At 36.9% G+C, this 25,139-nt stretch overlaps 1 long non-coding RNA gene across 2 annotated transcripts in view; it reads right to left on the bottom strand.

The window, feature by feature from the left end:
- The window catches only part of LOC141414037 (uncharacterized), a 54,165-nt gene continuing 29,026 nt past the window's right edge, over nt 1-25,139 (bottom strand). For both annotated transcript variants that reach the window (XR_012439140.1, XR_012439141.1), the window contains exons 3-4: nt 5,075-5,157; nt 1-1,383 (exon numbers count right to left, since the gene is read on the bottom strand). This is a non-coding gene — a long non-coding RNA (uncharacterized lncRNA). The remainder of the gene's footprint in view (nt 1,384-5,074; nt 5,158-25,139) is intronic.

Genomic DNA, 25,139 nt, shown 5'->3' with positions numbered 1-25,139 from the left:
AATCTACAAAATAAGCTGTACCATATTTCCTTTTATAATTTGATTTTTGAGTTAAAATAAAACACAGTAATTTCCACACAGTATTTAATCTAGTCTTTCATGATACATTTGTAAATAAAATCCTAAAACAAGAGTTTGGTATAATTAGAATTACGTAAATTCCAAGTTAGCTAGATAATGATACCCAGGTTTTTATTCATGTCTTTCATGAATTACACAGGTGAACACATAGACATCATTCTGGTCAAATCAGAGGATGAAACAACATGGCATAAAAAATATGACTGGAGAAAGAACCAGAAAAGGAATTCATTTTACTTGAACAATTTAAACTCTAAGCTAAAACATAAGGATAAATTTTAACAGAATTACATGAAAGCCCTTACATTTATGGTGAACAATAAAACTCCACAAGGTCTAGTTTATGTATGTAAAAAATCACCCACATTTTAGTGTCTGCCAAGATGGATGTGAGTTAATAATACCATCCAGTTAATAATAATGTCAGTTTATAGCAGCATACTGGTAGCACGAAGTTATACTTCTCACACTTCATTTTGAAAGCACTCTTCTCATCTTGCCCCTTTCCTGTTATCCCCTGGAGCTATTTTATAATTCACTGCTCCTATAGAACAAGCGTAAAGACCTACCAAAGATCTCCCAATCCTGGGAAACTGGGAAGATGCTACCACATGTTGAAAAAAGGAATTAATACTACAGTTGGAATTAATGCTTCTAATCAGAAGGGTTACTAAAAGTGGAAGAAGAAGGTAGAAAAAAATGATGAAACTATTGAAACTTATCAATCAAAGACTGGCACCTTACAAAGAAGAAACTTCCCAACCTAAACTCTCAGTGATCCTAGTTCTTAAATCTATGCTTAAAGAAGAGGAGGCCAGATGACTTCCTGTGAGAAGAACGTAACATATCACTGTTGACTTTAAAGATGGAGGAAGGAATGCCAATGGTCTCTAGAAATTTGAAAAGGCAAGGAAATGGATCTTCCCCTAGAGCCTCCAGAGGAGGACACAGTCCTGCTAACACCTTGATTTTATCCCAGAGAGACCCCTGTGTTGAACTTCTAACTTTCAGAACAGTAAGATAATAAATTTCTGATGTTTTTCTTTTTAAAGAAATTAGAGTTGTGTAATTTATAACAGCAGCAATAGAAGACTGATGTGCCCTTATAGTTTATTTTCATTTTCTGTATCATAGGTATGATTTTTTAGAATCCAAATGTCACTTCTTTTCTTCTTTCCCATTAAGTAAACATGATTCCTGGGAAAAGATGATGCACATTGGAGAAGTGGGGCATGCCTATAATCTCGGCACTTGGGATGGAGGATTGCGAATTCCAGGTCAACTGGGCTGCATAGTGATATCCTGTTCAAAAAAACCATCAAGAAAAAAAAATCAGGCAATGAATCATTACTTAAATATTGTGGATTCATTACTTAAATATTGTAACTAATGTGACTCCATTATCACATATTACACATAACTCCCCAAATCATTAATTTCCTATTTGTAAAATAGTATTTTAAAATTGCTGCCTTCTCTGACACTCTGGGTTGCTTCAAGGAGTTCAAGAGATAAAGTATGGGAAGTAATAAATCCAACTTCTACGCATATAACAGCACCATGCTGAGCTATGTGTTTGATGTGCAGTGTTTTATTTAATCTCTATAACAATACGAGCCGTGCACTACTAGTTTTCCACCATGGAGACAGAATTTATCAAATAATCTGAAAACAAAAAGCATCACAGATTACAAATAAATGCCATCTTATTGAGAATTGATATATAATAAAAGAAAAACTTTGCTTTTGAAACAGGGCCTCACTATGTTGGAATTACAGGCATGACACAAAAACATTTTTCTACAAATACTTTCTTGAATACTTTTTTCCTTTTTTTCTTTAATCTTTACTGATGTTAATTTTCACTATTTTTAACCTTGTAAATTTCCATAATATTTACTTTCTTCAACAATCTTTTCACTCAGTAAATATTTGTGAAGTACCTATTATATGTCCAGTACTGTCTTAAGCATTTGGGATAGAATAGTGGATGAAACAGACATTGTACCAGCTTGCTAAGCAGAATAGATTATAATGAGAACCATAAAATGGCAAGTAATGGAGTGTAGCCACCAAAATCATGGACAAGTGAAAATGAGTAAGTGTTCTAGAGAACCTCCTTCTTGTGGTTATCTTCTTTGACCACTAGATGGTACTTGTATGCTGATTCAGTTTACCTTTTGGAAGCAATGAAACTAACCAATCAGAGGATCAGGATATTAAGAAGAAGAAACTCTCCAGCTTAAATTTTGAGTGATCCCGCTTCTTAAATGTATCCTTCAAAATTAACCCAACATCATTTTTTCTCTTTAGATAAATAAAATAGTAAGAAATTTAAAATTAAATTACCTTTAAATACCTGTTTACCTTATACTACCCCGCTCCCACTTGTGATTTATTTTCATTTTGTTTATTGTACTTTAATAATACTGTCCTTCTAAAATCTTAATCTGGAAAATGAGACTACTTGTTCCCTATTGGGGTCCCTCCACCCCTCCCACCCTCCCAGCTCCTTATCTAAGCTAATATTTTCCCTTTATTTGAAGAGCCATTCCCTCCCTCTCAACACGATCTCTTCCCTTTTTACTTTAGAAGTCATTCTTCAGGGTACATTTCAACTAGCACCTCCACCATGCAATTTGTCCTGTTACTTCACTACCACTAGGAAATGCCTTTTTCTGAGTCTCTTTCCATTCTTTTAAATTTAGTTTAATAATAAATCCAACATGAATTATTCTAAAGTGCTATCTCTGTAGCTCTTAGAGACTCTCTTCCTTGTGATTATTTATGAACCTTTCTTAATCTCTGCCCTGTATAATTTTTTTTGCCTCATTTGTGCAGGGACTATCTTAGTCATCAATAGATTCTGAAATATTTAGCCCAGTATTATTTATTGAACTGATTGTAATGGTAATATCCATAACTCTACTATTCAAAACCCTAAGAATAAAAAAATAAGATTAGTGATAGTTTCTTGTGTAATCTGGATAAAATTTATTCACAAGAACTGTGAAACCAAAATTTTTTTCTTTGTAGAAGGTATAATCATGGCATGAAACTCCTGCTTGATACAAGTATGTTTAAAAATAAAGCTGAGCTCAAAATACTGAAAGCAAAGGCTTCAGATACCACCAAAGAAAAAGAAATTCAGAGTCATAGTAGTAAGGGACAGGAGCTGAGGTTTTTAACACCTTTTAAGACCAAAAGATGTGATCATAAAGTCACTTAGGAAGAGATGAAACTAACATTCCTATTAAATTAGAGAGAGGCTTAACTTTTGGGGGGAGTTGTTTGGTGAGTTGATTTTTTTTTTTTTTTTTTTTTTGAGACTGGATTACAGGCTACCTTGGAACTCACTGTATAGCCAGGCTGTTCTTGAATGTGCCATCCTCCTGCCTCACCTCCCATATCTGGGGCTATAGGTCTGCTCCATCATTTGATGCTAAGAGGCCTTAAGTTTCTCAAACCTAAGGAACTTGCTAAAAACCTTACCTTCTAACTCAGTAGTTTAAATTGGGTGGGGTTTGGGGTAATGGTTCCCATGAAAGTTGGAAATCCCGATCTATGGAAGTCCAATCTTACACTATCATTTGAAAAATAGAATCCCAAGCTTCTAAACAAACTCCCTGGCCCCTACAGAAGAAAATTCTTCATAAAGATAACTGCAGAACTTCGGACATGAATCCTAAGGAAAAACCAGAGTAAGTTGAGGCACATAATTTGTAGGTTGCATATGGAAGTAATCCACCACAAGGCAGAGTCAGCAGACACAAGAAATAAAAATATCTGCGCCCTCTAAATCTGGTTTATTAACCCAGTTAATAAAACCTGAAAGTGGCTATCAAACAAAAATGTCATAAGACAATTAAAAACACAAAAGAGGGGAAAATTTAAATGAAGGAACAAGATAAGAAGAAAAGTATAAACATTAGAAAAAGAATAGACATTTATTGATTATTAATATATTTGACAAATATTCATTGAATATCCACTAAGTTCTGCTACTGTTTCAGCTGCTAAAGATTAACAGGTGACAAATCCCTACTATCACAAAGCTTATAGTCTATTAAAAATGAAAAACTCAACATATAGGCTAAACAGATGGACTAGATACAAAGAAGAGATAATTATTAAACTGGAAACTATGTGTGAAGAAATTACCTGTCATACAGCACTGAATATAAAAAAAAAAGGAGAGTATAAAAGTAATCTTATTTCCTTAAGGGTTTCGTAAGATTTGATACATATCTAACAGTGGAGAGGAAGCATTCACTATTCAATGAGAAAATGGCAGAGAATTTCTCAGAAATAAAGACATGACCTAGGAAAGAATGTGGTAAGACATTAACACGATAAATTTATTTTAAAAAAAAATCTGACACTTCTACTTAAAACTGAGGAGCCAGAACAAGGAAAAAGTCACAATGTAAAAAGAATATCTAATGAGAAAAACAAAATAAGACTGAAATGAGAAATTCTACTGGGAAAAATAAAAATTGAAATAAAGTTTTAAAGAGACTATGGAAATTCTATTCTCAACTAACTGTTATTCAAAGTGTGGACTGAAAAAAGTCACTTTCAGAGGAATGATAGAGTTTACCATTCACAGACCTATGCTGAAGGAACCATCCACAGATTTACATCAGAAAAGGGGAATTGGCTATAACACAAAGAGGCAAGCTACAAGAAGAAATACTGAACAAAGAAACATTAAAATATTGGAGAAAGTAAGTAAATATTGACATATAAATAACATAATATAACCAAGAAAATTAAAATGTTATAACATAAAAGATGTCAGAGATGAAATATACTGTTTCTAAATTCTGGTTTTTGAGGGGAGACTATAGTTGTTAGTTTTAGGTATATTGTAAAATCAAGTATGCATGTTAAAAACTTCAAGAGTGATCACTCTCATGTGTATTATTGTATCATTTAAGAATATTCAATTCTGCAACTAGACATGTAGCCCAGTGGTGAAGGACTTACTTACCTAGCATACTCAAAACCCTGGACTCAATCCATAGCATTGGGTCAGAAGGGTAGGAGGGACCACTAAAAAACCAACATTCAACTCTGGAATAGAAAATCAAGTTAAAAACATCAAGAACTGTACATTAGATACAGATAAACTAAGTAGAGCACCTGTACTAAATGTATGGACAAGAAGAAATGGAAGAACCAGGTAAGTACTAAATATGCACGAGACACAAGAGGCACCAAATGTTCATGAGGGTCCATTTTGGTCCTATGTGTCCTCTGCTCAAGACTGTTGGATAGCATCCATGTGTGTCAGTGAGGTATCAAGTATTGTTTCAGCTATAGCCAGGCACAGGAGTCTCCGAGTCTTTCAGGTACAGAAAATTTGACTTGGCTCTGGGCACTTGGCACTTGGCACATGCTGACTCCTCTTGACTCACTCTGATCTCTGGTCTTTACAGCCACAATGCTAGAAGGAAAAATTGATGAAGAAAAACAGGAGAGGGGATACCTGAATGTTTTGATCCTTCCATAGAAATTGAACCCTCTCAGAAGTACATTACTTACTTATTCTGTTTCTTTCCCCTTGCTTCTTGCTCTATGATTGAAATTGGTTCAATAAACCGTGGGATTTCAGCAGTTTGCTTTGACCTATGAACCTCTCTAGGCTTGTCCTTTGGTGGTGAGTTGGGTGGCTACCATTATACTGAGGTAATTTCCCACTGACATTTCACTAAGAGGTAGAGATATAGAACTTGAAAATGAAACTCATAAAGGGAAAAAAGAAGGGGGAAATTACTCAAATGGATGACAAGAAAGGACTAAAAGAAATTAAGAAGTGGGAATTTTTAAACCAATCAAATTTGATTACCTTTTAGTTTGTTTCAAGTCAACGGTTTTTCATTTATATGCCTTCTTGCATAATTTCTTACTGGCTGTATGGAACACTGCGTTAACAAGGATTGTAAAGCTAAATCCCACCTGGTGAAAATGAACGCCATTCCCTACTACTAATGTCTGCCCAAAGTCACTGCAAGTGAGGATAAATAATACCAGAGGCACATGTTTGTCTTCTTTCCTTTTTCTTTTTGTTTTTTGTTTTTTGGCAGTACTGGGGTTTAAACTCAGGACCTCACACTTCTAGGAAGGTGCTTTACTACTTGATCCCTTACTCTCAGCCCACAAATTAATCTTTCTTGTTCCAAACCTTCTAAGCTTAAAAAAAACACCACCAGTTCTCAGAACTCTCAAAAAATCAATTAAACTGTCTTTTAGCATTAAAGATGTATATTTCAATATATATATATGTATATATATATGTACATTTTTAATGTGGTGTTTTTATACCTAATCACTTTACAAATGTGGGAGAAAAATACTTTATATACCACTAATTCAAATAAGAATATTTACAACATCTATAGCTGCATGAAAATCACAAGATGGTTTTTTTGTGATGACAAACAAGATATAATGATATGCTTATCACTGACAAGAAATTTCAGCCATTATTCAGTTGAATTCCACAAATGGTCATTGACCTTTTGTTGTTGATATATACAAGGCACTCTGCCATAGGATGCAAAATTGAAAAACTATCCCTGCCCTCAAGAAACTTAGATGATAGTGAGGGAGCTATCCACGTACACCACCAGCCATAAAACAGAATACGATGCCAGTAGGTCCTGTCCTAAATCTGAGGAACTTTAGCTTGCACTATTTAGTTACTGTTGATTGTCAGACCCTATCTGAGACCTGAAAAAGAACTCTAGGTTAGAGAGTCTGCAAATCTATTGGCTTAAAATCTATGATGATATTAATTCTTAGTCGAATGTGGCTTATGTTACTTTATAGTAACTTAATTCTCAAAGGGCCAGTCTGTGAGAACATTTTCTTAGAAGATAAACTAACAAGGATAAACTTGCAAAATAGGATATTAACACAAGCAGAGCCCTGGCATGCCAGAGGACTCTATGAAGATATTTGATGCCAAGAGGGAACAGAGGTACACACACATCCAAGATGTTGAGGGGAGGGGCAGGAAAGGAAATATAAACATAACAGCCTAGGCCTGTTCCTTCAACTTTATATTCCCACTTCAGCCGAGGACTGATTCAGCAGGGCTCCTGTTAAACTGGAAGTATTCATTTAAAAGAGTAAGGTTACGTCTGTGTACATGTACTTCCTATACTGACAAATATTTTTAAGTCATCCCATTATTATATTGTCACATTCTTCTATCATTTTCTAGAATATGTATCTACTCAAATGGATACTGTTTTAAATAGATCAATTAACTTTATCTAATTTTTATGTGGATTTTTAATTTTCTTTTGAAAATTCTTATTTCTCAAATAAAATTGCATTTATTATTGTTTGGTGTTGTTAGTTAAAATCACTTACATCCATTCTTTCAAAAACCAAGAAACATGGAATATATGAATAACAATAAAGGAAACATTTTAATTCTCTATGCTCAGATATATATTATCTAGTACATTATTTAGGATAACTGATATTTATTTCCTACTGATATAGCAGTTCAAAAGTATGTCCTGGTCATTATTATCCATTTGGAAGAAGAAAGTTTCAAAACACACATAGGCACAAAGGTCCCCAGGTCCTGAGGGGACTTTCACCACTGATGCCTGCATGTGTTTTGTTGCTCTTCCATGGTGTCAGAGCAGTGTTTTCTCAGCTGAGCAGACATTTCCTATCACTATCTCCACATGAGGGAAGGAAGGCTTCAAATTGTCAGCAGCACCTAGCCATGTTCTCTTTCTTAAAGATTTGATAGAATCTATCTTTCAACATGTCTAAGCCTGGCATTTATATCTTATCAACAATACCTTTTTTTATTTACTCCATTGTTATTGGTCTTCAAATCTTGCAAATTTATATTTCCCCTCCCCAAATTGTCCATTCATCTAAATTTCCTAATGTATCACCACAGATTCACATAATATATTCTCAGGTAATTATTTTAAATAGCTGTGATGGTCTAGTTATATTGATTCATTCCTTTAATCCTGATTCAGCTAACTAGTTGTTGAATTTGTTAGTGTTCTTTAATAGAAATAATTGGGTTTATTTATGAATTTTATAAATTTTCTGCATAGAATTTTTGGAATATTTTGTTTTGGTATTCAAATGTATCTCTTTAGCAATAGTATAGGAGTGATATGTTTCCTGAATCTTTGCTTTTTAAAAGATCATTTTATTGCCTTAACACATGAATCATAATTTAGCTGGGTTGTCCCAGCTAAACTTTCCCTCCCTCAAAACTTTGTAGACATACACACATACAAACACACATATACACGCACAGATTTTTCATTTTGGGGTTACTTGTGAAGAAGTTTCATATATCATACTCCTTTTGCCCCTAAGGGTTATGGTAGTATTTTTCTAAGAACAAAGGTGGCCTTTTCTTTTGACATTGTGGAGTTTGAACTCAGGGCTTTATGCTTGCTAGGCAGGTACTCTACACTTGAGTCAAGCTCCCAGCCCTACAACAGAAGCCTTGTCAACAAAGAATAAAATCTACCAGGAGTTAATTTGGATTGCAATCTGGGAGACACAGATTCCAGTAGCCTTGAATTGTTTTCCAATGATAGAAAAAAAAGGCAGCTATATTGAAACCCTAAAACTGAAATGGGGTCCATAGTTATATGGCCTGTTTGTCAGGAAATATGGTTGCTGCTGGCAAAATCAAGCTATCTGGTAAGAAAGAATTGGGTGCAGTCTCATTTTCTGGGTAGTTTAGGGGAAGGGCCCATTGCACAGATGAGCAGCATAGGTTACCAAACAATGCTTTAGGAGAATGTCATTAGGCCTAGTTCAAAGGTCAGCTCACATCTGGAGTAGACATATCTGCAGCCCAATTCAAAAGCTCAACTTGCAGCTGGACATACATAGAATCCGATCCAACAAAGGCCTCCAGACCATTTTAAGTACCCTGAACTATACCACCCCAGTTTGATTTTCTTTCTTGACAGTCTCCTACACATAATACAATTGTTAATTTGCTTGTTTTCAGTCTCCCTTGTAAGAATATAAGATCCATAAGGACAGGTAATATATTTTTTCTTATTCCCTACTACATACCTAGGGGGTGGAATAGCACTGGTCACTTATAGAAGGGAGGTAGGTGAACCTTTTCTGTAGGGAGTTAGAACTAATATATTTTAGGTTTTATAGGTCAAGAGTAAAAAATTGAGCATATTAAATGGATACTTTTATACCAAGAGAGAAAACAAGTTTCCACATTTTTAAGATTGTTGGAACTTAAAATACAATAATGACAATAGGATGCATTTTTTTTGTAATACTGCAGAGCTGGATTAGGGCGGAGGCAGAAGATGGGCAATAAGAATTTGACCAACAGAGAATAATCCAGCAGAGATTGCTTATTGGGAAAGAAGAGTAGCAAGGGCAAGGTAACAGAGCAATTGTGGATGGCAGCCTCACCAATTCCTACAGACACAAGAGGGTGTTGAAGTGTTCTGTGCTCAGACAACCAAGTAACTAAGTTGACTTCAGAATATTTGGAAGCAGTGGGAGTCTGGAAGGGGGATGTAGGAAAGAGTTAAAATACATAAATGAAGGAGACAAAGTGAAGAGCATGAAGAAAATTAGACCTGATTTCTAAAGCAATCATTCAACTCTGCTATTGAGGCAAGAAAGCCACTGCAGATGATATGTAAACTGATGAGCATGGCTGGGCTCCAATCAAGCTTTATTTATGGACACAAAAATCTGAAATTTTCTTTTTTTCTTAACCACTAAAAATGCAAACATCATTCTTAGTCAGTGGGCCATACAGAAACAGAATTTGAGCTGCAGTTTTCAACCCATGGAATAGATGTTCAAATAGGAGGAAGGAATGGGAGAAGTGTTAGAGGAATTGTTTTGAAACAGAATGTATGTTAAAATTCTGTTTAGTTCTTGAGAGCTTGTTTGGAGGTTCTAGCAGGGGAGCGCAGCTACTCTATACCCTTGACCGAAGAACGGTCCTCCTCTATTGGGGGTGGTCGTCCTCTTCGACCGAGCGCGCAGCTTCGGGAGGGACGCACATGGAGCGGTGAGGGAGGAAGGGGACACCCGCCTAGCCAGGCAAATCAGCCGAATCAACCCTGGCGATCAATGGGGTGACAGATGTCGCAGCCAGATTGCCCTCACATCCCTGTTTAGTTCTTTAAATAATGGGGGGATCAATGTGATGTTACAACCGGTTCAAAGGAAAATTCAAATAACACACACACCTACCCAGAATAGGAATGCCGAACTAAATTTACTAGTGGATATAAAATTTGCCAGTATCCATAGGACAATAAGCAGTTGTATTCCTCTGGACATAATTCATTTGTATTTCTAGAGACAAGAACCATCTTCCAAGTCTGTAATCCCAGCACTCAGGAGGATCACAAGTTCAAAGCCAGCTGGGGCTACATAGCATAGACCCTATCTCAAAAAATAAATAGAAACAAACGAACAAACAAAAACAATGAAAAAAGAGTCATCTGCTTTACTCCGTTTTTTGCAACTTGCTAAGTTGTGAAACATCTCAAAGACAATGAGAAACTCAGAACCCCTTCACACATACATTAGGAAAACAGACTAAGTTTCTCATTTATAAAATCAAATGTTTGAGATCTTTAGCTTGTACCTATTCCAAAATATCAAATTGACACCTTAATGCTGCTTTACAGGAAATACAAAAATGATGTTTTCAGCTTGTTTATAAAATGTCATAGCATTTTCATAATGTGGTAGTGACAGAAACATTCCAATTCCTCTACACAAGAAGACTTCCTGTGTAAGCCTAGAGAAGTGTGTGCAGGGTCACATGCAATACATAGCTCTTCAAGATGTAGATTCAAGTCACTGTTCCCCAGCTGCACAGTCCTAGGAAAATAAATTAATATCTGTCTATTTCTTCTTCTGTAAAATGATAATAATTAATAGTAACTACTTTGTGTGGATGCTATGAGAATTAATTGAGGTAACAAGCAACATATTTAGCATACAGGCTGACACAAAGTAATCATACAATATTGTCACTATTTTCCTTTTAGATCTGGGCTTGATAACCTATTATATCTCTAAAATTCATTGACATGCATATTGTTTTTGAGAGCGTTGATAAAGTCGTGCTACTATTTTTATGTCACATTGGTGTGTTATTAGAGAGTGTTTCCTTTTGGAGATGGGGAGATACCAATGTATTCAGTTCTCTTCATCCTGGTTGAAGCGGAATGTGGAATTGCCATGGCTTTCCAGGGTATCCTCCGATGTCTTTGGTCAACAGAAAGAGGAGAAACACCATCTATTTAATCTTCTATTGGAATTAATATGTTCTTTGATTATACACAAGTCCTTTTTAAAAAGTCTCCATTGAAAATATGCAAAAATTATTTTACAGTATGCATTCAATTTTATTAGATGCTAATATAAGGTAATAGCTATTAGACTGAAAAATGTCATTTTCCATTGCAATCAATGGCCACAGAAGAATTAAATTTGAAACAATTTCATTCCAAGTAAATGATAACACTTAATCTCATCTTCTTTGTTCAGTTCAAAGCACATTAGACATTAAAGAAATTACAATTTGTATACCTGCACTTCTAAATTGAGCAAAAAATACACCATGACTGGTTTCTTTTTTTTTTTTTTTTAGAACCATAGAGGTATTTTTTTTTCTGAAATAGAACATTTTTCTATATGAAAGACTGGCATTTTCATTTCATATCCTACCCACTCATCACTGCCCAAATTATCATTCCAATTCCTCAACTCAGTGGTTTGTTGGTTTGGGTTTTTTTTTTTTTCTCCTTTTTTTTTTTTTCTATTTATGGAAGATGAAAACCAGAATAGAGGCTATAAAAATAACATGAAGGGCCAAACTTAAAGCCCATAAGAAAAACTTTTGGGACTGAGGATATTTCTGCCTGAGTTTTCCATGAAACAAAAGTCCATTACAAGTGACTTTTGAAATATCCTTTGTTTAACATTGGATTGTCCTCTTTTGCCAGCTTGGTCAGCACAGGTGAACTTAATTTTCTCTTTTCTTTGTTCTATTATCAACTCTGCAGGCACCTCTTTCACAGAAACCCAATCAGACTTCAGAGGACCCAGTAGGAGAGAATGGCCTTTGCAATGCTAAAATGGGGGAAAACAGCTTGAGAATGTTATGAAGCAAGATGCACTGACGTGGAAGATATTTTCATCTCCACACACTCGGTGCCAACTCAGGGCAAAGTTAGGAAACCTGTGCCCGATGTGCTGTAAAGTAATACTGAGTGGAACAGGTGAGTCAAGAATGAAGCAGGAATGGAAAAGTGAGTCAGACACAAAGTCACACCATTGTGAATTTGTCCTCAAGAAAATTGTCACAGCATTAACAAGCAAATCCTGTTACTATTTAATGACAAATAAATTTATGCTTCAAATAGTTGCAGTTTTGGAGAGCTCAGTACAAGGTTCTTAGTTCAAAACTAGGTGGGAAAGTAGAATTTGGTTCTTAATTCTAGTCTGTCTCAAAAGTCACTTATCTCTATTGTGAGCTGAAGGAGACTAAATTCTTGTGCATGAAACATATAATAGTTTAGGGTATTTGTTAGGAAAATGAGAGTGTTTGCTAGCCATGGTCTTATTTTAAATCATAGTAAAATTTCAAAGGGAGAAGAATATTTTCTGTTTCTATGGCAATTTTTTCTGAATTTCTGTTTTCTAATAAAAACATCTTTCTGTTCAAAATAGGTGAGTGTTTTAAATTGGAGGGAGCCTATGGACCGGGAGTAGGAGGTAGCTCAGACATACAGCACCTGCTTATTATGCACCAGGCCCTGGGTTCAAACTCTAACACACACACACACACAATGGAGTGAGCCTTGATTACATAGCAACACCCTGTCTCAAGAAAACAAAAACAAAAAACACCAAATAATTAATGTCTGTATAGACTCCTTTGCCTGCTGATTAAATATTTAATGAACCAAATGCCAGGAAATGTCAATGACTTCAGTAGTTTATCATTGGGTTCAGGTTTAACATAGTCTAGGATTTTCCATCTTATTTTCTCTCACATGCTATAGTTCAGAGTACAGGGGGGATGCAGCAGGTGAGCAGGGCTCACATAATACCAGCTCAAGTATGTGTTCACCCTCTGTCTTCCACTGGCATCTCTTGAGAGGTAATGTGATTTTGGCATATGCCCCTGCCATCTTCTGCTGAAACTGACTCATCTTTTATCTGCTCTATCACTTATATTCTTTAAGTTCATACAGTTCATTCTGTGTTCTTTTCATTGCAAATAGGTCCACCAACCTTCCTTCTTTCCACCATTTGGTTGCCTTTTGCTAAGAAGAGAGTGCACTCCTGTGCCGTGTCAGAATCAAAGAAGACCCAGGTGGCCACTTTGGGCTGTCAACTCAGAGATTCCATGACATCTGTACACAAAGTGTGACAGCACTGCACTTTGCTGAGTAAGGAATCTCCTGCACTTGACCTCTACATCCTTGGGCTTCACCAAGGAAACAAATGATGGATGAGTCCTTGAAGCTCTAGCATTCTCAAGCCCAGAGCCATGCAATTTATCACCTACTCTGAAACAAAGTCAGGGGGGACACAGGATAAGGGGTACTTCGAGGGCTCACTCAGGTCCAGACACACTTTCTCCCCTCTCCAAAAGCCCTCTCCCACAGTCTGGGAAAACTTTATCAAGTTGAGGGTAGTAACTTCATCTATTCACTCTTTGCTATTTGTTCTTTATTCAATTTTAAATCTTGATATATTTGGAACTCCAAATGTTATTATCATTTTTTAAAAGAAAAACAGCTCTGAGAATTAAAATCCTAGGCTTTCAATAATATTTTCTCAGACTAGGATAGCTCAGTGATAGAGCTCTTGCTAGCATGTGCGAGGCCCTGGGTTCAATCCCTAGTCACACACATGAACACACACAGGCACACACACACACACACACACACACACACACTTATTTGTGTTTTTCAAGGGTTTGTTTTGAGTTCAAATGCCATGAATTTGATGATTCCATCCCTATGCTCAGTGCACTGAGTAGTTCAAATCTCATAGTGTAACTTACAGGGGATAAGAACAACTTCAGTAAATAACTCAAACTCTAATATCTCTACTCATTTACTCAACATATATTTCTTGAGCACCTATTTTGTGCCAGGCAGTGTCCCGAACACAGACACGTATACTTCAAAGAATGATAATAGAATTTAGATTAGATAATAGATTTTCATAACATACAATGTTTATAAATTTCCTGAAACATTTTGATAGGATTCGTGGTAGCCTAGACATATGCTGTACTAGATTAATACATCAGTAGGTGAAAACCAGATAAATATACTCTAGTGCCACAGGCCAGGGAAGTGGATATATCACCTCCTGAATGAAACCATGTACTAGTTACAAAAGCAGAATCTTGATCTCTACCTAGGAATTAAGGCAAAATAGGTCCAACTCAGGAAAAATAAGAGGTTAATGAGCTTAAAAAAAAAAAAAGTCAAGCAAATCACAAACTAAGAAAGTTTGAAACAGATAGAAGGCAGGTGAAACTGGCATAATTCTCGGAGTCTGGATTTATTCACAAAAATATTTCTTGTATTGTATTGGTGGATGCAAGCTTGAACCTGCTATAGTGATGACCTCTTTTGGCTTCTACATGTTCAAAGCAGTTGTAGGCAGCACTGTTTCAAGAACAAATTAAGTAATACCTGTGTTCAGTTAGAATAACTCTTTGGTTCTAAAATACACTTATTTCTCTTTTTTGCTATTTTAGCTATTTTGTCTCTTTGCAGGGTTTCAACCATTACCTTGATAAAGGGAATCACAAATCTGTGGCCTCTAAAACTCAGTCCAAATAATGCCCTGATACATCCTCCAAATACTGGTGATGCATTGCCAAGTGGCTGCTGGGCTCTCTCCCCCACTCCCCCAGTACCCTTTTTTTTTCTTGTTTTGCAATGTTGGGGATCAAACCCAGGGTTTTGTATAAGCTAGACAAGCATTCTACCACTGAGGTATACCCTGAATCCCTCTGATTTTTGACATTTCAAACTCATTATGTCCCAATCAGAAACCACCACCTTCCTAGAAATCATTTATCACCTGGTGATCTCTGTTTTTATTCAAAGTATTACCTACTACTCCTCATGGCTAAGTCACTAGAATTTCAAAACATAGTAGAAGGGCTTTACCAATCCTGTTTTAAGTATACAAACACACACACACAGTTTAGATGATAAAGAGTTAGATCCATACCAGTTCAATATATTATACATGTTACATATAAGTAGAATAAAATATATAGTGATCACCATTAGATGCATTCTAGATTATCCCATTATAACTTAATTTCAAATAATGAATCTAAAACCTTTTGAGAAATTCATCAACTTCTCAACTTTTATCTGAGTTCCATAAATAACAAGTCTGCTATATATAGTCATATTTAAAAAGCACTTGTTTTATGTAAACCCATGCCCACACTTCCTCTATAAATATGTAACTTTCCCTGCTGTCTCTTCTATAATTTTTGATGTGGAAGACTATAATTTCACATCATATCAACACAAGAGAGGAGTTTATAAACAATGTCTAGAATTAATTTTGATATACTGCTTAGGAATATACTTGGTCATGCCATCCTGCACTGTGGAACGTAGGTTAACTGTGCTGTAATATTTAAAAAGGTCTGTTGTAGCAAAAAACAGACAGATTTCCTGGCCCACCTGTGCTTAAAAGCATGTCAAGGGTGGAGAGCTCCCACAGATTCCATGGTTCAGTCAGAAATGAGGCCTCAGCAACCACATTAGGGCCATATTGGAACTTAAGCCTAGAATAGCCCTATCATGTGGGTGAATTAAGAGGACTTGTCAGGATATGCTACAGCAAGTCACCTGTATTGCCCAAACTGAAGTGTGCATGGACCAAGGTACCTCCTCCTCTTCACTGAGGACTTAGCTGGGAGGACTGTGGGAAACACTGTGTGGCAGGTGGAATGCCTTAGTGTGAGAAATATATTCTCTATGTTCTCCAGAAAGGGTATCGTCATCACCCACCCCATAGACTGACTGTGAGATCTAAAAGTACCTCAAACCCTAGAAAATATTTTCATGAGCTATGAAGAAATCTGTTCTTGAGAGGAAAGAGATGTCATATCACCATCCCAGTGAGGGCATCTGTCATAAATGATCAGAACCAAAGTGCCCAGTCAGCACTGAGCAAGATCCTTGTGGTGAATGTTCACGCCCAGAAAGTCCTACAGTCCTTAGCTGTGGACTCTCTGTCAGCTAAGATGTCCTCTGACAAGTTGTGTGACAAAGTATGGGTCCTGAGTTGGGGGGACATGCCCAAGTTCCTTTCAGTTATATTGAGCACAGGGAGGCTGACGCCCACCCTACATAAGAGGGATGTTCTCTCTATTAAAAAAATGTCTTCTGTTCCCCAACCCACCCAAAAAAGAAAAGCTGACAGCTCAGCAGAACTGATTGACTAATGTGTTTGGTTTAAATGGAGCTGTCCCTTCCCATGTTTGCTTATTAGCATCTAGAATGAAATGAGGTCTATTGAGGCCACATTTACACCATGGTTGCCACTGAAAAGAGCCAGCATTCTTGGGTGACCCATCACAGGGCTTCTTGGGAGATTTCACTGGTGGCCTCTGAGCTCAGTAGGAAATTCATGATCATCAAATGATTTGAAGCATCTAAATCACATAAAACTCCTAACCACATTGCTTGCTGGTGTCATCTTACCATCTTACCTATGCCTGGACATGGCCTGCAAATGTAGCCTTCATAGCAGTGTTCAGCCTACATCCCAATTTTCATAGTTGGTAAGTCCAGGACCTGGTAAATGTGATAGTACTGTTTTTGAGTCAATTACATCCTTTTAGAGAACTATAGCTTTGAATGGGGCTACACTATTCCCTCTGGACTTTCCATTCTGTTCATAAATAAGAATGGGAACGATAAGGTATGCCAGAAGCATCTTGATTCAATTCAATTCCATGCATTCATTTATTCAACAAATATTTATTAAGTATCTATTATATGCAGAGCCCTGTACATAGGGCTAAATATACAGCAGACAGACAGACAGACACACAAGAGAGAACAAGAGAGAAAATAAACAAGATGAAAAGTGAAACATATGAAATGCTATTCCATATGAACAAGGAAAAAACTAAGCAGGGAAAAAGGATACTGTGGTTTAAATGTTCCCTCCATCCCCCAATTAATGATTTCCATTGTGGTGGTATTGAGAGGTGGGTTCCTTTTGGGAAGTTACTAAATCATGAGGGTTTCACCTTCATTAATGCATTAGCGCCTTACAAGAGTGCTATGGTAGAACACATTCTTAGCATGCATGAGGTCCTGGGTTCAGTCCACAGCCCAGAAGAAGAAGAAGGAGAAGGAAAAGGAGGAGAGAGAGAGAGAGAGAGAGAGAGATAGAGAGAGAGAGAGAGAGAGAGAGGGAGGGAGAAGGGTGCTGGGTAGCACTAACTTAGGCAGTTTTTGCTCTCCAACTCTTCCACATGTGAGGACACAGCAGAGATGCCATGAGGAGAAGATGCTGTCACTGGAACACATCCTCAGTGAACTTGCTAATGTTTTGATCTTGGAGTGTCAGCCTCCAAAACTGTGAGAGGTAAATTTCTATTATATGTGAATTATACAATCAGTGGTATTGCTGTAGCAGAACAAACAGACTAAGAAAGGGGATGTAGTATGTGGGGAAAGCAGGAATCTAAATTTTAGATAAGGTAACTGAAGGACAACTCAATTAGAAGGTGACTTTAGAGTGAAAACCCAAGTGAAGAAGCGAACTGTGTGGATTTCAGAGGACAGCGTTCCTAGCAGGATGAACAGTAAGTGCAAAGGCCCTGTTGAAGGTACATGTCTCTTTTGTTCTAGGAACAGCAAGCAGGACAGAGTGACTGGGAAGAGGTGAGTGATGGAAAGAATGAGAATGGGGTCAGCAGGTAATGAGCTGAGGGTAAGATAGGGCTTTGCATCAGATTCCCTTTCAGCTGCACCTCACATGCTATCAATTCTTCTTAACTCCAACCACTACCCAGGCAGCAGCTGCACAGGTGCAATCTCACACCACCTCCCTCTTACTCCTTTCCATTGTCACATGGGACACCTTCATGAATCCATAGTCCTATGCAAGACAGGAGTCCTTATGAGAAATGAAAACCACTTTTTCTAACCCTTGGAGGACAAATTATGTGGGGAGACACAGTACTTTAGTACATTTTACATTGCTATAAAGTTAGTTGAAAAAGGTTCTGGAGGCTCAAAATCCAAGGTCAGGCAGTCTCACCAGTTTGCCCTCTGGTTAGGGCCTAATAGTAGATATCATCATGGCGAGAGTGTGGCAGGAGCAAGAGATTGCCAGACAGGAAGCCAGAGACTTGAGGATCAGGCACAGCCTTTTACAACAACAATTGCAAGAAGCCACCTTTCCCTTCTTAGGGCAGTTCCTCAATGACCTAAGGACCTCCATTAGGCCACACCTCTTAAAGTTCCCACCCCCAGTCTTTGAGGAGCGAGCCTCATCCAAACATATCCAAGCGCACGGATAGCTCATTGACACTCTCACAGTTCAATCACACCCACTTGGATTCTTTTCGTCCTTCTTTGTTTCAAATTTCAAAAAGTCCTGATTTGGGGGAACATTTCCCACTAAGTCTGCACATAGCTTTCATCCTAGGCTCCACCTTGGAGGGGACCAGGGCTCACTTGCTTACCTTGTAAGTTAGAGTAAGAACTACGATTTTTAGACAGGGTGGGATGGGGGCCACTTGAGAATGTTTTGCGTGGAGATGATTGATTTTTCACCTGAAAATGACCACTATGGTCAGCGAGGTTGAAAACAGACTGCCTTGGAAAAGGCAAAATCAGGGATACCAACTAAGCTACTATATTAATCTAAGCAAGAGATGGTGATGATGTGCTAGATAGAAATGGTGCCTTGGAGCCAGAGATAAAAGTCAACTTCTGGATCAATGTTAAAGGTAGAATCTATAAAATTGTCCAAAGCTTCCCATGAGTTAGCGCTGTAGACAGAAAGTTTATGTTCTTCCCAATTCTTATGCTGCAACCCTAATTCCAGTGTCATGGTATTAGGAGGTGAGGTCTTTGGTATTAATGCCCCAATAAGGAGCTGCAGAGATGGGAGTTTTCCCCTTTCACCACATGAGGACACAATAAGAAGATCATTGTCAAGAGTCAGGAAACAGGTCCACACCAACACTGAACCTGCTGGTGCCTTGATCTCGACTTCCCGGCCTGCAGAACGGTGAGAAATAAATGCTTCGGTTTAAGCAAGCCACTCTATGGAATTTTGTTACAGCAGCCCGAGCAATCTAAGACCCTGTATAACATATCCTCAAAGCACACTTGGCATCATTTTGTTGTACACTATTTTAATGACAGTGAACTAGGCTAAGACCTGGACACACCCAGACATAAATTCCTCAAATAACAAAGTACTTAAGTTGTCTTTCAGGAGAAGCCTCCAGAAGCTACTCTAGGATGCTTTGAAACCAGATTTTCAAGAATGGACCCATGCATAAGACCCTACTATATATACATTTGTTTTCTCCATATGCAAGATGTTCCTGGAGAGAAAAGTCTCATTAATGTTGAAAAAGACTATACTCTTGCCACCACAAGTGATTTTTCAAGTGAGCATGTATTTGCACAAAAATAGGTAATCTGTGTTTCAAAGGGAGGTTGCCACAGTCCTTCCTTGCCAGATGTGCACCAGCCTGTAGGTCATGTAAGAGTTTTGCAATCTTTCTCCAATACTACTATCAACTAAACAGTTACTACTTAAATCAAAGAAGAAATGGTTTCTCAAAATCAGAGTGAATGCTTTTCAAATAGAACAAGGGACACAGATGGGATAACTCTAAAGAACGGAGTTCTAACTCAGTCTCGCCCAGGAGCTTTCTCATATATTCTACAATAGTAAACCATGTTTTCTGGTCACTGTTATATTGCCAATACAAATCTGAATGCAAAGATCAATGAGTCTCTAGGATTTTCATACTTATTAAAGCACACAAATGCTAAATGAGGCCGTTTGATTCCCTGTATGTACATCTCAGTAGCCTAAGTATTGAGAAAAAAACAACTTAACTCTAATAAAGTTCATTACATGAGTCAAATCTGAACATGATTTAATTTTTAATTGAAATATTGTAGCATTCAGGTAAATTATCTGTGAGATTAAATATCAGGTACATCTTTAATTTCTACATCAGCTTTCACATCTGTAATTGAAGTAATCTCTTTGATAATGTATCTTTAAGGCAAGGGAATACTTTTAATTAAAAAGAGAATGTCAGTTGATGAGTGTCTTCTCAGAAAATGTCTCCTTGCATATATATTGAATCAAATAATCAGCTCCATAAAAATTTACAATTGGAGAACATATTCATAATTTTAAAATGATTATAATTGTGTAATTAAGCACTGTGAATTCATGGTACATGCTCTGAGGTGAGAAAATATGTTTACACAGTCTTTGGTCTTATTCTTCTCTATGAAATTAGGGAATTTTTCTAACTGGTGTGCTTCAGTTTATATCTTAAAGGAGTAATTCATTAAGGGCAATATAGTTGTAGGTCCTTATAATACATAGGTTTTAATATGATATCTCATATGATTTAATATGAGATATCATATTAATATCATTTAATATGATTATCTCATATAATAAAACTATATGAGGAAACGAGTTTTTCTGTTTTTCTCTTGGCCCTGCTAGTAGCCATTTTTCTGATTTTGGATACATTATTCAACCTTAACTTCTTTCATCTATAAAATGTGACATTTAATCTCTAATAGTTGGTCAGGTTCTAATATTCTATGATTGTTTTATTTAAAGATCATTTATTGGGCTGGAGATATAGCTCAGTGGTAGAGTACTTGCCTAGCATATACAAGGTCCTGGGTTCAATCCCCAGCACTGCAAAATATAGAACGTTTTGTTTTGTTTTGTTTTCTAAAAATTAAAGATTTTCTAGATAATAAAATATATACAGATATATATATAGTAAAAGATCAGCTTGCTACACATACATGCATGCACATATGCACACACACATATCTCAAGTTCTAAAATATATAAAGGTAGAAAAACAATGAAAGACTTTGAAAAAAGTACTTGGTATCCTGTTTAAAACAATCTTTAGAGTTATCACCACCTTTAAATGTTTTTGAGATACTATATGATATCATAAGATTAAACACTAATCCTAATACAAATAATTCTTGTTTATATACATGCAACTGTGCCTACTTAGATGGAACTGATCATTACTGTAATCAAACACAATGAGTTCTTCTTCAGGTGAATACAAAGCCAGAAAGTGCAATTAGAAGATAAAAGAATGGAGAGAGGTTTGTTACCTGCAGCTGGTAAGGAGAGCACTGGAATTATTCCAAAAGCAGTGTTCTCCTTGAACAAAGGAGATTTTATTTAGGGAGCCTGTATGTATTCATATAGGAAAACACTTTGGAGGCAGGAATATCGCTGTGCACGTTTATCACCGAGCATGCTCAGTTTAAGGTCATAGCTCAAGAAGGAAAGATGGCAAACATTTTGGGCCTGCTTAGCTCAAGATACATGTTCTAAAGATTAAAACAGTGGACAGGAACACTTCAGGGCATCCTCATCTTGCTTGTAAAGATGGCAAGCAGGAATGCTTCTGGGCATGTTCAACTTTGTTTTCCCAAAAGAGGCTTTTAGCTGAAACCAAAGGAAAGGATATTCTGAAGGTTTGCTAATATAGACGTTTGCCCCTAAGGGCACCTGCCTCACTAGCCACTAACTTTACCATTAGATAATGGTAATATTAATGGAAATGTAACCTATTTTACATTTATTTGTAATTTCAATTTCAGCATTCTAATTGCCTACATATGAATTCTCCTTTGAGTAAATTATAGCATCATTAATTAATAAGTTAAACATTTTGGACATGTATTCATTTTATATTTGTATTAGAGTCATGATTTTAGTCTTTAACAATTTTATCCTTGGATAATATATTGGGAGTATAGCTCTGTGGTAGAGCACTTGCTTAGCATGTGTGAGGCCCTGGATTCAATTTCCAGAAAAAATTAGCTTTTAATTTACCTTTACTCTAGATTACCTTGAGGTTGAAGTAAGATGTTACAAAGCACTTGGCACAGTGCCTGAGTCACAGGATGGTAACTATTACTCATATTATGCCCATTGACTAAAGGAGTTTTGGTTCTAGTTAACCAGTGTCTTCCTTACAGCTGAATGGTAAGAATTCAAAAGAGCATGAAGGATTTAGCTGGGAGGGTTTAAAGATTGTTAAGACTATATAGACTTGAGAAAAGAACTTATGGATCATTAAACTACATATAATGTTTAAATATTTATATTTCATTTAAAGCATGTTTTGATTTCCCTCCCTCCTGCTCTCTCTCTTCTCTCTTTCTTCCTTTCCTAAACTAGGTTTGAACTCAGGGTCTTCAGTTTACTAGGCAGGTGCTCTACTACTTGAGCCCCACCCAGTCCTTTGATTTCATATTAAATACTGGCCTCATGAGGCCTTAGACTTAGTTGCCATCCAAAGAGCCTAGGGATGCAAAAGCTAAAGGAAACCATATGTAAAACAAGTAATAGAGTTCATTTCCCATAGTGTGCCACTTACAGAAATCACCCATTTGCTGAAGACTAATTCATAATATAGTGAAAAATATAAGAAAATATAAGAAGAAAGGGCCAGTGAAAGAGTCAAAATAAGGGAGTCCGGGGCAGCGGTGTAGTTCAGTCATGATAGAGCGTGTGTTTAGCATGCCCTGGGTTTCATCCCCAGAACTGAAAAAAATTAACAAATAAAAATAAGAGAATAAAATTGAAACCTTGATTTCCTTCTATTTTTGCCTCCTTGCCTATCTTACTGTCAAAACACATTGACCTTGCAATACAGAAAACTGAAGGGTAATTATTTTTTTATGTATGGGTTTCTATGGTACCCCACTGAACAAAGCAATTTGAGTTAGCTAGGGTTAAAGATGTAGACTGGATAAATAGGAAGAATTCCTGATTACAAGCTTTATCAGACTCTGGAATGGGTTTTATGGTACAAGACTGCCTTTATCAGAATACAAAATAGGTTGTGGAGAACATTGAGAAGGGTGAAGGCGGCAAAAGAAGCATCCACAAAGGATTTCTCTCTTCCATCTCATGATGAATTTTTAAAAAAGCAAACAGAGAAATAAATTCAACCCAAGGTATTACATACTAAGTGCCAGAGAAATTCTTTGTCCTCATGAGGCTTACCTTGGGAGGGAAGAAGGGGTAAAGCAGGAAAAACAGAAAATAAAGCAGTAAATGATAGGCCAGCCTTAGAAAATGACAGGTGTTACAGATAACAATGAACTCAATAAACAGGGGATGGGCTCAGGTCTGCAGCTTTAAGTAGCTCAGTCAGAGAAGGTCACTTTGAAGCGATATCAAAGGAGGAGGAGAAAAGGCAAGCCCTGAGGGTGGTGGGGAGGGAAGACTGTTCTAGGTAGAAGACCCTAAGGCAGGTAGCAGCAATGCTTAAGGAATAAGGAGGCTAGGTGGCCACAGCAGAATAAGTAAACAAGGTCATAGATGTAAAAGGCTGAGGATGGAGGTAAATCATCATGAATCCAGTGAGCTGTAGAATGTCTTTGGCTCCCACTGATAGAATGTAGGGATCCTCTGAAGAATGCTAAAGAATGGAGTAATATGACCTGATTTAATTTTTAGAAGAATGGGTGGTAGTGGTGAGCTTCAGCAACTGCGATCAAACAGTGAAAGAGTCAATAAAGAAAGTCATGGACGTTTACAGAAACAGAAGTCTAAATCTTGCCCCTACATCTCTCTACCACACCTTTTTTACAGCCAAAAGCCATATTGATAAAAGTATCCTCCACCAAATCTGGAGAAAAATCAAACCAAGTTGGTTCATTCAGGTTTTTTTGTTTTTGTCTTTAAATTGAGGATTGTTAAAAACTGTTGTTAGGGGTGAGGGAGTGAGAGACAGAAATGAACAATGAGGTTCACTCTCTCCAATGGACACAAAGGTTCCAGGGCCACACTCTGAATTGAGGGAAATGATACAAAAGTAAATGAACAGATAACATGCACTGTGGGAAAGGAGTCAAAAAGTCATCTGCACTGTATCAGAGCAAACACAAGGTCCTGTCACAGCCACTCAAGTCTTAGCAAAAGCAATAGCTTGGTAACCATGCACAAATCTTATGGGGGATGTGGATGGAAGAGGGAAGGTAACATGCACGAGTGGAAGAGTCAGCTTACAGGAAGCAGAGGTCAAGAATTGGGAAAAAGTACTAAAAAGAATAGAATAAAAAGGGATGAGATTTGCCTATGTAAACAGTACAAGGTTCAAAATGATGTCATTAAAAAATCTAAATAAAGAAATTAGAAATAACAATGAACAGAATAGCTACTATTGAGAATGGAATTACAAATAGTATAATTAGGCTCATAAACAGGCTTTGGATAAATAGAGTGCATTTAAGAAACAGAGAATCTGCAATAAATGAAGCTAAGAGATCCAGAACATACACCAAGAAAATCGAATGAAAATAATTTAAAAATTCAATGAGAATAATTTCTCTCTATGAAATGGGGACTCCATCAGATGATACGAAATACGTATTTAAAGATCTAATTCAAGAGAATGTCTTATAAATAAAGGGGAAAAATACTGTGTCTCTAAATTTAAAAGAACACACCCAGGAAAGTCTGATAGAGAAGGCTGAAATTCAAGATGTTTTCTGACTCTCAATAATAGAAGAATTCTTCAGGCATCCAGACAGGGAAAAAAACTACCTTCAAGAAGGAAGAAATAAGGATGGTATCAGACGTGTGTGTGTGTGTGTGTGTGGTGCTAAGGATAGAACCCAGAGCCTTGAGCTCTACCCTAGCCAGAGCTAGGCAAGTGCTCTACTCGCTGAGCTACACTCCTACCCCTGTAGACTTCTATCAGA

The sequence above is a fragment of the Castor canadensis genome, chromosome 11, assembly GCF_047511655.1.
Source record: "Castor canadensis chromosome 11, mCasCan1.hap1v2, whole genome shotgun sequence".
Lineage (NCBI taxonomy): Eukaryota > Metazoa > Chordata > Mammalia > Rodentia > Castoridae > Castor > Castor canadensis.
Note: the sequence above shows the minus strand (reverse complement) of the source record. Positions and strands in the feature narration are given on the sequence as shown.